At 35.8% G+C, this 12,261-nt stretch overlaps 1 pseudogene; it reads left to right on the top strand.

The window, feature by feature from the left end:
* Nucleotides 1-1,484: 1,484 nt before the first annotated feature.
* On the top strand, nucleotides 1,485-3,087 carry LOC100734318 (CCA tRNA nucleotidyltransferase 1, mitochondrial-like; annotated as a pseudogene).
* The last annotated feature ends 9,174 nt before the right edge of the window (nucleotides 3,088-12,261 follow it).

Raw genomic sequence — 12,261 nt, 5'->3', positions numbered from 1 at the left:
AATTTTCACAAATAGAACCACAAGGTGGGAAGGACATTCATCACTGCTTGGGAAATTCTAAAACAGCAAAGAAAACTGTTATGTGCTGAGTTCATAAGAAATTAAATTGGGCATTTAAAATAGCTTTTTTAAAAGGGGAACATAGCAGAGAAATGAAAACACTTCCTTCTTAAATACAGTCTGCCCACAATCCAGGAAGAGCAGGCTCACCTAGAGGATCATGGGAATAAAGGAAAGATGTGCTCTGCTACATCTGTAACTCAGTTTGGACAGCTGATCCCTGACCATGACTACAGAGGATTATATAAAAGCCCTGCTGGCAGACTCAAGGAAATGAATAATGTTACAAAAACTTAGCCAGTCCCTGCTCTTGGCTATACTTTGTGCTAGGTGCCTTATAGACATTATTGCTAATCTTCACTACATCCCTACAAGGTAAGCATTTTCATTTCAGTCCTGTATGTGAGGAAAATAAGTCTCAGAGAGCTAAGTAGCCCACCCTAAAACTGGACCACTAGCAAATGCCTTAGATGGGATTGTACCTGTTACATTTCATCAAGTTCCCTTTATGAAACTTAGTCTAAAACTTTGAGAGAATACAGCACTCACATTCATTAAAACAAAGTCCAGATATTGTAAACCTCCATGTGAATGTATAGTAGGTAATCATAAATTTACATAGAGCAGAAAACACCAGAAATTTTTTTTTAACTTTTTATCGGTACCCGGGATCGAACTCATGACCTCCTTCTTGCAAGGCAGGTACTTATGCCACTGAGCTAAATCCCCAGCCCCAAACACCAGAAATATTATCAGGCTGTATAATACAGTGATCAGGGGTTTCAATTCTGTATCAGGAAAAATATAAGTCACAGCAATACAATTTTATTAGTTGTATAATGAAAGTAAGACATTAACTTCTCTAGGCCCCAGTTCGCTCCTTAATCTAAGAACTGAGTGATAAAATGCATATAAAGCAGTAGCTTAGTTTAAGGTACAAAGCAAATACTTAATCTTTTAAAATTCCCTATTCAGTTAACTCAGTTTTTGCTTCCTCCTCTATCAAAGGAAACTTTTAGCGACACCAGCCATGAACTCTCTAATAATACACAAAACCACTGGATCAGTGCCCCATTTTTCTCCACTGTGCCATCCTAATATCATCTAATTTTAAGATCTCAGTTCCTGCATCCCACTTTCCCTCCTGTCCCCACCTTCACCTAATGTGAAAGGTCTCCCTTTAAGTAAACCAGTGCAATAGCTAACTGTATCCAAATGGACACTCAGACATCATCTAGGGGAAAACATGGGAACTTTTGTAGAGTCCAAAGTTGCCATTCTAAGTAGATATAACTCTCCTTGTGTCTTCTCAGCAGCAGGAAGATAGTGGACACAGCATTAAAAAGACATGGAGATACCATTCTCGAAGTGCACATGGTGGTGAGGTAGTTTGAGGCCACTGACTGGTGGGTGACATTTTCCAGATGCTGAAGTACCTGTACCCTCAGCACTGACCATTGCTGAGTCATAGCTGGAATATACTCTGTCTTCTGAAGCATTACCTATTTGCAATAAAGTTACAATCTCTAGAGTTCCAGTTACTTTTAACAAAAGGATTAAAGAGTCTGACAGAATTATTCACCAAACTGAATCATGAATTAAGAATAGTGGGAGAAGCAGTGAGAGATTTATTAAAGCGGGTAAACCCCAAGATGAGGACTTTACTATTAGTGCCACCCCTCCTCAAATGAGATGTTTCAGACAACTGGAATTTGGATGGTAAACAACAAAAGACAAAAGTATGGAATTATTTCCAGGCTTCACGAATAAAAGTTCAAATTACCACACTACATATTGACATTACCGTTGACAGAAGACATGCTGAAGTAGAATTCACAACTGACCAGCAGAAGGATGCTGAATGCAGAGATCTCACTCTATTCCAGGTTTTTAGGTTTTGATGGTACCTTGTTTGATTACTTTAATGGTTATGATATTTTAGAAATAAAAAAGTTAGATTTACTGGACATGCTAAACAGAAAACAAGATGATTATCTTTAAATTTTAAGGTATTTCAGGTTTTATGACAGAATTCTAAGCAAACTTGGTGATCATGACCCTGAGACATTGGAAGCAATTGCAGAAAATGAGAAAGGTTTGGGAGGACTATCAGGAGAGAGGCTTTGGGTGGAACTGGAAAACATTCTTACTGGTAGCCATGTAAATCACTTGATTTATCTTATCCGTGATCTTCATGTGGCTCCTCATATAGATTTGCCTGCTAAAACAAATTTAGAAGAATTTGATAATGTCAGTAAATATGTTGATGGCTTATCATGAAGGTCAATGACTCTTTTGGCCTCATTATTCAAAGTACAGGATGACTTCACAAAATTGTATTTCAAAGGTTGCAGATTTCAAAGGAAGAAAACATCCTTGGCTTATGTACAGTTAACAATAGGCAAGACTTTCCCCTTTCTTCTTTTCTTTTTTCCCCCATCCCTGTTTCTCTTTCCTTTTGAACAGTTTCTTCCCATTTCACAATATCTACTATATATTTTGGATCCTATTTACTCATTCAAAAATATATATGCAAGATAGTTAACATAGTCATACTATTAAGTTCTCTTAATTCATTGAAAAGAAAGACTCATGCTTATATTGTGTGGACAGTCAAATGCTTATGTCTTGTATTTTGAGTAACTAGACAACAGTATGCAATGTAGTAATCATTGTTACTCTATTATCTTGTTTTGAAATTTTGTTCTATTCTTTTAAATAAAATTTTGTCCTATTCTTTTAAATAAAATTTGAAACCCAATCAAGGCTTCATTATGGATTTTAGGGAACCTACCATTGGCCATATGTATGAATTACTGAAGTACCAAGGTGAGCACTGTTTTCTAAAGGAGATGGAGCAGTAGTCCACCATCCCATTTCCTATGAGTAGCCATGACATCAGGAAAATGGGCATTTTTTTTTCCAGGAAAGTAAGTTAGAGCTGATACAAGAATTTTGTGAACAGTGGAAAAAAGTAGTTACCACATGGAAAAACAGGAACTTCTAAATTACATCAAGAAACCCTAAAACTGGTAAGATCTAGCTATTAAAAAGTAGAAACTTTTAGTAAGACTATCTACAGCATCCCATCCCCATTCTTCTTGATAAGATTTATGAAACTATAGCAGAACTAAAGCCAGTGTAGAGGGCCTCTTTAGAAGAACCAAGTTTTATTTTGTAAAATTTCCCTTTAATCTGATTTATGTCACTAAATCTTATATATTTCTTTTGGAATACCTGCTATTAAGGAAAATATAGTTGGCTTCTATCTATCTCTATGGAATTTTTAATTGAAAATTTTGTTTTATATTCTATCTATCTATATGGGCTTTTAAAATAAAAATTTTTTGAGTCTATCTATCTATGTGGACTTTTTAAATAAAATTTTTTTCATAAGGCAATACTAAGATTGATTTTTAAAAAGTGGCAACTGTCTTGAAGAAAAAACATGTTAAGGTTTGTACTGATTCCCTAAGCTGTTTCAGTTCTTATATAAATTCTAAGAGTAACTTGTGCCTGAAAAAAGTCAACAAATTTGCACACGACCTTATATAAAATATGAATAACAAGTGTATACTAGGTGGCTGACATTTATATTTTTCTGTCATAAGATTCTTTACTTATACATGCAAAACCTGGTAAAGTTATGGGATTAATTTTAGAATTACTCTTGAGAATATTATTTTAATAAAATGTTTCCTTTGGTTTTGGCAAAAAAAGAGAAAGACATGAAGAACAGAGGTAAGAGTCAGGCAGAGTAGCCACATGAGGGAGACAACAATTGTACTGAATGTTCAAGAATGAATGGCAGATCAGGAAATTAACTTACTCAGAGACTTCAATTCTGGGTAGTTTTGTTATATTAGATATTAAAATTTTAGGACATGTGTAAAACAAAATCATGTTCTACAGTTACCACATCCAAGTTGGTGCTATTCAGCGCTTATAATGAGCCAGCCATCCATACCCTATAGTGTCCTATACAAAAAGCAATACTACCGTAAACTATCTTGATACTGGCCAGTCTGTGTTGTGATTTATATCTCACAAGTTCCCCAGAATAATGAAATACTAAGGATGTAAACTACATCTTACTCATTTTTATCACTTCGCAGTATCCAACAGTGTCCCTAGAACAGATTTTTAAAAATATGCATTGAATTAACCTGGGCCATCACAGAGTCATTTCAAGAATCCTGAGGCTAATGGAGTCACTCTCCCAAACACCAAAGGAAGATCAGGAGATTCTGATGAGCATTAAAGCACTGCTTTCTAATGTCTCACCCAATAATGTCAGAAAACACCAATTTCTTACCAATACTTTAATTTTTACTCCTACCGCAGTATGAACGTCACTTGCTCTACTGATTCTCTATAGGAGGGATCAGCCCACAGAAATGTCATTTAGCAATACCACATCCATGTCTGGGGCCATGTCCTTGCAATGTGTACCATTTGTAATCCTATTCAAAGCCCTTCTCTGAGGAGAAGAGCATGCTCTTAACCATTCCACTTTGTTGGCAGCCCCAGAGGACTTCAATGGTATTAATAACTATATAACTTCAATAGTGTTGTTTTCAGTTTGCGGAAAGAGCACTAGGCCAACAAAGTACCTTTTTTGTTGTTGTTGTTGTTTATTGTTGTCACTTGTTAGCTTTTTAGCTGCTTCTCCCAAAGACACAAGTCAGCTAACAGCAAAGACCACTGTACCTGTAACCAGGGAAGTTCAATTGTCTATTTAGGGCCTAGGCCTATTTGTCTCTCTATATAAGGAACCTGGTTAGATAAAATCAGATTATCTAAAGGAAGAAGGGAGGTCTTCCAACTGTGTGTATGCTTTCTAAATCCTATATCAGTGTGGTTTGTGGGCTGCTTCCTTCGACTGTGTTTCAGGTCCCATTCCGGAACTAGAAAATAAGACTTTCTTAAGGAAAATCCATAAATATTTATTTTTCATACTCAAGTTAGAGTATCACTGATCTCTACTGATTTTACATGATACTAGACCATAAAAATGTCTCTACCAATAAGTTGTGTTAATGGAGGATTTGTTTGCCCTTGTTTGTGTTACTTTAGATTTAAGAAACACTCTACAAAAGCCTAGAAGAAAAAAAGGATCTGGGGAAGTGGGAATAATAGGAAGCAGAGAGTGTTTCCACCTAGCATTTAAACACTGAAAAGAAGAATGGCCCAACAAAAGGAAAGGTACTACACACATGAATTAGGCTTCAGTATTTTTCTAGCATTTAGGTTTAAATAAATCCATACCAATTATTTACCTCTGACAGTGGCCTCAGAATTAAATTCTGAAAAAACGCAGCCCAGAAGAGGGCATGGAAAAAAAGACACTCCTATATATCAAATCAAAATGGTGTGGTCTTTTTGTAGAAGAATTTACTGATAATGAACAAATAATACTTTCCTTTTAACTCAGTAATTTTATTACTAGGAATTAATATTATAGACATACTATAACTGCCAACATATGTCAATATTTTGCATATTTTTAAAGATTTTCTAATAAGAAACTCCAGTCCTTTAAAATATTTGCTTTTAAGTAATTTTTAAATAAACAATACTAATGGTAAAGAATGTAATGATTTTATCATGAAAATATTACATCACTAATGACTGGTCACAATGAAGGTATATTAGTATTTTTCTATCAATGGGACAAAGTAACTGATAACCACAGTTTAAGAGGAGTGGCTAATTTTGACTCACAGTTTCAGAGAGTTCAGTCCTTCGTTGTCTGGCTCCAAGGCTAAAACATCATGGTGGAAGGGCCTGACAGAGAAAGATCCTCAACCCATGGCAGCCAGGAAGCAGAGAAAGCAGGAAGAGTCAGAGAGAGACGAGAGAGAGAGAGAGAGAGAGAGAGAGAGAGAGAGAGAGAGAGATCTTCAAAAGACATGTCTTTGCCTCCTCCAATCATGCCTTACCTCCTACAAGTATATTCAGTCAGGAATTCATCAAGATTAATTCACTAATGAATATGGTACCTCCAGGATCCAATCTTCTAAAAACTCCACCTCTGAGAACATGAGATTTTAAAGGACATTATAGATCTGAACTTAACAAAAAGCAATTAATACTTACTGAATCCCAAGTATTTACTGATTTCTAAGTACTTACTGAATTCCAAGTACTGTGCTAAAATCTTTTATGTAATCTTTTCAACAAACCTGCAATTTGAACATGATTTCTCCACTTTTTTCAGATAAGAAAACTGAATCAAAAAGAAAACATATAACTGGTCTAACAGAATCAAGCTCCAAGTCTATTCTTCAAACCATATTCTCTTTTTAATTATACCACCAAGAAAAGAACATCTGACAGCATTAACACTTTAGTAATAGCACTGCAAAGCTTCTGAATCAATCTATCTTGCTTTAACCCAGCACTCTTTAAAAATAATGAATAGGAACCGTTATATTGACAGGTTATGGTGGGAGGAGTCAGTCACATGAAAAATGGGCTTCAATATTTTAAGCCGCTTTTAATGACTTAAAAGAGTGGAAAAGTACTTGCGATGGTTTTTCGAGCCTTTTCAGCTTCTTTCCTCTTGGCACATGAAACTTCCTTCACCACTGTCTTACAGCTGTGGAATTATTTTCATCCCACAGAAGGCTCGAAGATTTCTTTCTAAAAGCTCTGTTCAGTTCTTGAGTAAATAGGAATAATTCCACTGCGTCTTTAAAACTTGAGTCCCTCCTATATATAATACGGGATGGTGGGGGATGTGTAGAAATGTGGCTGAGCTCAGATTCACAGCCTGAGGATACAAGGCTCCCTGCCAAGTTTTCACCTATATCAAATCATTCAGCAGGCTTAACCACTCTGCCTCTACCCCAAGGAAAATGCTAACATGATTTAACTGCAGTTAAGAATTCCAGTAGGCACTTAGTAAATGTGGCATAACGCTTTCCATGCATAGAGAAAAGGAAATCATTTTGCTGATCTATGCTTCACTCCCAACAATCGTATTTCAGAGTTCAATTTGCCCATCAGAGCTGGGACAATTTAATAAAGTCTAAATTTATTTGGTATAAAAGATATAATTATGAGAAATACAAGAATTCACAGATATAAGATCTTTAAAGGGTTTCTATGGCGAAAGCACATCAAATATCTTATTTTTTCTTCATAAAATCATAACATTTTGCTAATGATTTTATTATTTAAAATACTTTCAACAAAATGAAAAGGGTAGAGGGGATTAAGTTGATAATGGAGACAGAAAGAAGGAATTCCTAGGATAAAGGATAAAGAGTGGAATTGCATGAAAGGGCTAAGAGTCAAGGGTAAAAGTGTTTCTGGCCAGACTCACGGGACTGCAGGTTCTGTGACTGCAGGTTGTCTGTGATCTCTTGCCAAAGTCAGATAATTTAGTAAAGGTCGGGATAAAGGAATGACTTACCTTCTGTCTGATGTGACAGGGAAACTACTTTACAGCACTCTTTGCAGGCAATGAAAGAGCAAAGACAATAGCCCAGAGCTTACAATGAAAAGGTAGCACTGTTTATAGTGAAAAACTAGTCCAGAGAACTAAGAAATTGGGAACATGTATTTTAAATGAAGAAAATCCAGACCAAAGAAGTGGGGTTGGGTTAAAGTGTGTAAACTTAGAAATTCACAGGCAAATATTTCAGTTTAAAAGGCAAAACCGAGTTGCCACTCTACTACGATGGCTCAGCAAGTCGTGACTTCAAAGTGAAGCCCTGCAGCAGTTGAAAGGCAGATGCTGTGTGCTTCTACATGACGGTTTGAGGTGGAGAAACAGGTGGCTACGATCAATTTGACTGCCTCTTTGGGAGGATGGTGTAAACCATGTTGTAAGCTAAAGAGTAAACCATATGAGGAGATTTAAGGAGGTGTTTAATGCTCCAGGTTGTTAGAGTGGATATTTTACAAGTAGAAACGTGCTGAAATATCAATGGCCCTCATGATGGAAAATGTTTCAAAAGTATCACTGCATAGACAAAATTGAAGAGTTTGTAGTTAGCCTTTCCAATATCATAAACAGTGACACCAAACAGTGATGGCGAACCTTTTAGAACTTGCAATGATACAAACAGCCCATTCCAGCACACGAGCTATAGGTTTACCACAACTGCCATAAAAGTATGGTCTCCAACAGGGATGAACCAAAGAAAAAACAAGTGCAAAAAGTCACTTGGGGGCTTTAGAAGTTGGTTCCATAAAATGCCTTTCGAACTGACAAATTAAGACACTATTCATAGATAAGGAAGTTTGAGTTATCAATACCTTTCCAATAGTCAATCAATTTTTCCTTTGTAGTAGAATCTTGTACTTTCAGAGTTTTAATGTGCTTAATTACAAAATAAAAGGATAATAAGCAACAGCATTAGTCTCCTTTACAGTGGCGGGTGGTCACAAGCAATAGCTTTGGGATGATATACAAAAAGGAGGGACTAGACAAAACATCAAAAACCCTTTAAGGACTGAAACTAGGATGTCTTATTTTTGTACCTTCATCTGCCCCTGTAGTCACAGATTGGCTTTGGCTCTATATGTTATTCGAGAGACGGGACAATAAACACATACTATGGATACAGAAGTAGAAGGTCAAGTCCTAAATTTCTTATGAAGTTGCTATACCAATACTGGTCTACTACCTCCATTCTGCTTTTGGCTAAGATAAAAGTGAGCTTCTAAGGTGACATTCTAAAAGTGATTGTATTAAAACAATTAAGCTTTTTGGTGGAGTGGAAGGAGGGGCGTGGGGGTCTCTATGACTCATATCTATGTAATTCCACACTTGCTCAGAGTACAAGGTACATATTTGGTTATTTCCTTACCTTTCTAATGGCTACACATTAATTCTTTAGTTTAAGAAAGTTCAAATGGCCAAATTGTAAAATATCTAGCAGAAATCACAGTACTCAGAAGTAAATACTTTCCCAAAGCTAACCATCTATCTAAAAGAAAAAACAAGATTAAAAAGTACTGTAAAAATTCATTCCCTAGTAAGACCAGACAGAGGCTCTGGGAGCATGCATGTGATTTACCACCACTCAGAAATGTCATCTAATCTTTATGGTTTCAGTTTAAAAATAAAAACTTGACCTAGTTTTAGAAAATAAATTACTTAAGAACCAAATCCTGCTGGAATTTTTATCTTTCTTATGATCACAACCAGAAAAAAAATTATAATTCAAAACTAGCCATAGTTAAACAAAACTGAGAAATTTAGATATTTTGCAGTGGGAATAGATAGAAGAAAAGACAAATGAGTAAAATTTTATTAAATTAAAATAAAATAAAATTCTATTTTAAAAATAACCCACCCAGAAACCAGCGCTATGCACCCACCACTGCTTGCTTGGGGAAAGCCAGACCCAAGCCTCTCTCCATGAGTCAGCATTATTTGCGGACTGTGAAGGCAGAGAACCAGGCATCACAGGGAGGAGATCCCTGCCCGGAAATCATATCATTTTCACTGTTTCATTGGGTTGGGTTTTTATTTTCTTTTGATTGTTTATGTTAACACTAATGGCATAGCAGCTATTTAAAAGAAAGCAAAACATGTTATGGAAGCCATTATGTATTTACTAATGGCTTGTTTTGATGTCCTTTATTGTATTCATTGTTTTGTTTTTATTTTTTCTGTTCTATTCAGTTCTGTTCAATTTTTAATATGCCTGAAGGTGGTATATGAAGCTATTTTGAAGATAACAAAGGCATTGTGGTAACTATTGTTGATTTCTTAAGATTTGGAAATCCTGTATCACTTATTCTGTTTATTTTGATTGATTTTACTTTGTTTTATTTTCCTTGGTTTTATCCTCTTTATTAAAAAAAAAGGATTTTAGAAATATCCCAAAGCATTATTTCTATGGTGGGTTTCTCTATCTATACCTATCACCCCAGAACTCTGGGACACTGAAGCAAGAGGATCATAAGTTTGACCCCAGCCTGAGCATTAAAGTGATTCAAAATAAAAGATGAAAGCCATTGAGTATGTATCTTAGTGCAAAAGCCCTGTGTTCAACCTCCAATATCATTAAAAAATCCGTAAGTACATTGTAAGAAATAATAAGAGAATTCAAAAATGAAAAGTGACTGTAAAGTGATTAAATGGCTTCTTTTATTGTCTAAGTTTCCACTTTGAGGACTGCATAACTCTAGAAATAAAAAGGGAAAATAGAGGTAGCCCAAATCACCATCTTGTGGAATTCCACTGGGTCTGTTTGCAAATAAAATCTACTTTTTCTGATTGAACCTGCTCCATTGCAGTTACTATAAGCACTGACAAATTTATAAAGAACTTCCCACTCATGAAAATCGAAGAAAAGAAAATGATGTCCTGGTGTGAAGGAGAGGTACACTTCCTGCCTTGTTCCTCTTCCCACCTTGATCACCTAGAAATACCCTTTCACGTCCTTGATAATGAAAGGCTAATTCAGTTCTTTAAAAGTGATGATGGTAAAATGTGTTCTTCCTCAAGACTGGATTATGTTCAGATATCAACAAATGGAAAGTAGGAAGTCCTGGGCTCTCTTTTCCCCACAAACACACCTTTTTAGGAACACATCACAGACAAATTACCTTTTCAATAAATCTAAAAACCTTTTGAAAAGACTCATGTACCCCAAACAAACATGAAATCAGAGTTACCAATGCTGATAGGAATACTTAGAACTCATGAATCACACCATGTTATCAGGAAGATACTCTCTGTTCTTAACTTTTCCCAAGGAATGAAAATATTGGTTTATATGTGCAGTAAGTTCAGTTTTTCAGAGGATTGGCTTTCATCTTGCCAGTCTTGCATCTCTGACAGGTCCAGCATAGTCTAGCTCTTGAGAAAAACAGAGATAGCACCATGGATCAGTAGACATCATAGATCCTCCCCTTTGCTCAGTAAAGAATGAATGAACAAAACCTTCCAAGTCTCAGCTGTCCTCTGGAAGGTGGGGTCTTCCTTACTTTTCTCATTACTGAAACAAAATATCTGAAACTCACAGTTAAAGCAAGGAAAATTCATTTTAGTTAACAGTTCATAGATGTTTCAGTCCGTAGTCAGCTGGTACCAAAGCAGTATGTCATGGAAAAAGGCCAGGACAGAGAAAAAACAGTCCATAGCACGGTAAGGCAGTAAGTGACAACCAGCATCAGAAGTAGCAACAGACAAAAAGCAACAGCAGCTTTTTCTGTACCTTTGTATTCTCTTCTGGCTGTAAGCCTATTGACTAGAGCCACCCACACCTATGATGGGATACCCTCAATCCCAGAATCACATCCTTAATCTCGGTCCCTCCAAAAAGCCAAACTTGCCAACACGAGGATTTGGTGTGTAGGGGGACATCTAGATATAAACCACCACAGATTTGCCAGTCCTAGATCTCCAATAGACCTGGCACAAGGAATGTTAGAAGTACAAGACAGAAAATAATTTAAATGACGAAGTAATCCTTCCTTATCAACAATTATGAATCCAAAATGAATGGGGTAGGCTGAATATATAAAGAAATAAGACCCAAAGGTGGACATGATCAATGCACAACATATTTATGTGCATAAATACTATACTGAAGGCTATCAATTTGTACAGTTAATATGTATTAATAGTTATAATAATAAAAAGGCAAGACCCAAAATATACTGTTTGCAAGAAATTTAGTTTAGATTTAAGAACACACACAAGCAGAAAGTGAAGGAATAGACAAGGGTCAATTCATTCAGGAAGTTACAATTATGTGGTATGATCAAAATACATAGTGAATATTTAAATTTTTTAAATTTATTATTATAAAAATGCCACAACTTTTTTATCCATTTCTCAGTTGATGGGCATCTAGGTCATTGCTTTGGGCGCTTTGTTGTTGTTATTTGTTTCTCGTTTTTCTCATAATTTGTTTTGCTTTGGTTTCGGTTTTCCCTCAAATACACAGAACATAGAAGTACATGTATAGGCTTATACATGCCTAGAACTTTGTCCTAAAGAGTTTACAAGAATTGATTTTATTACATGTGATGGTATGAACAGCTACTTTGAAGAAAATGAGGCATTATGGTAGCCATTGCTGATTTTCTATGATCTTGTGAAGTCCGGTAATGGTTTTATTCTTTGTTTTCATTGGTTTTAGTCTGTTTCGTATTATTTAATTTCAATATGTGTGAAGGTATGGACAGCTATTTTGAAGAGAGTAAGAAACATTATGGTAGCCATTGTTG

The sequence above is a fragment of the Cavia porcellus genome, unplaced genomic scaffold, assembly GCF_034190915.1.
Source record: "Cavia porcellus strain 051 isolate PalLab524CR breed Dunkin Hartley unplaced genomic scaffold, mCavPor4.1 scaffold_10, whole genome shotgun sequence".
Taxonomy (NCBI): domain Eukaryota; kingdom Metazoa; phylum Chordata; class Mammalia; order Rodentia; family Caviidae; genus Cavia; species Cavia porcellus.
This window is presented reverse-complemented; position numbering and strand designations above follow the sequence as displayed.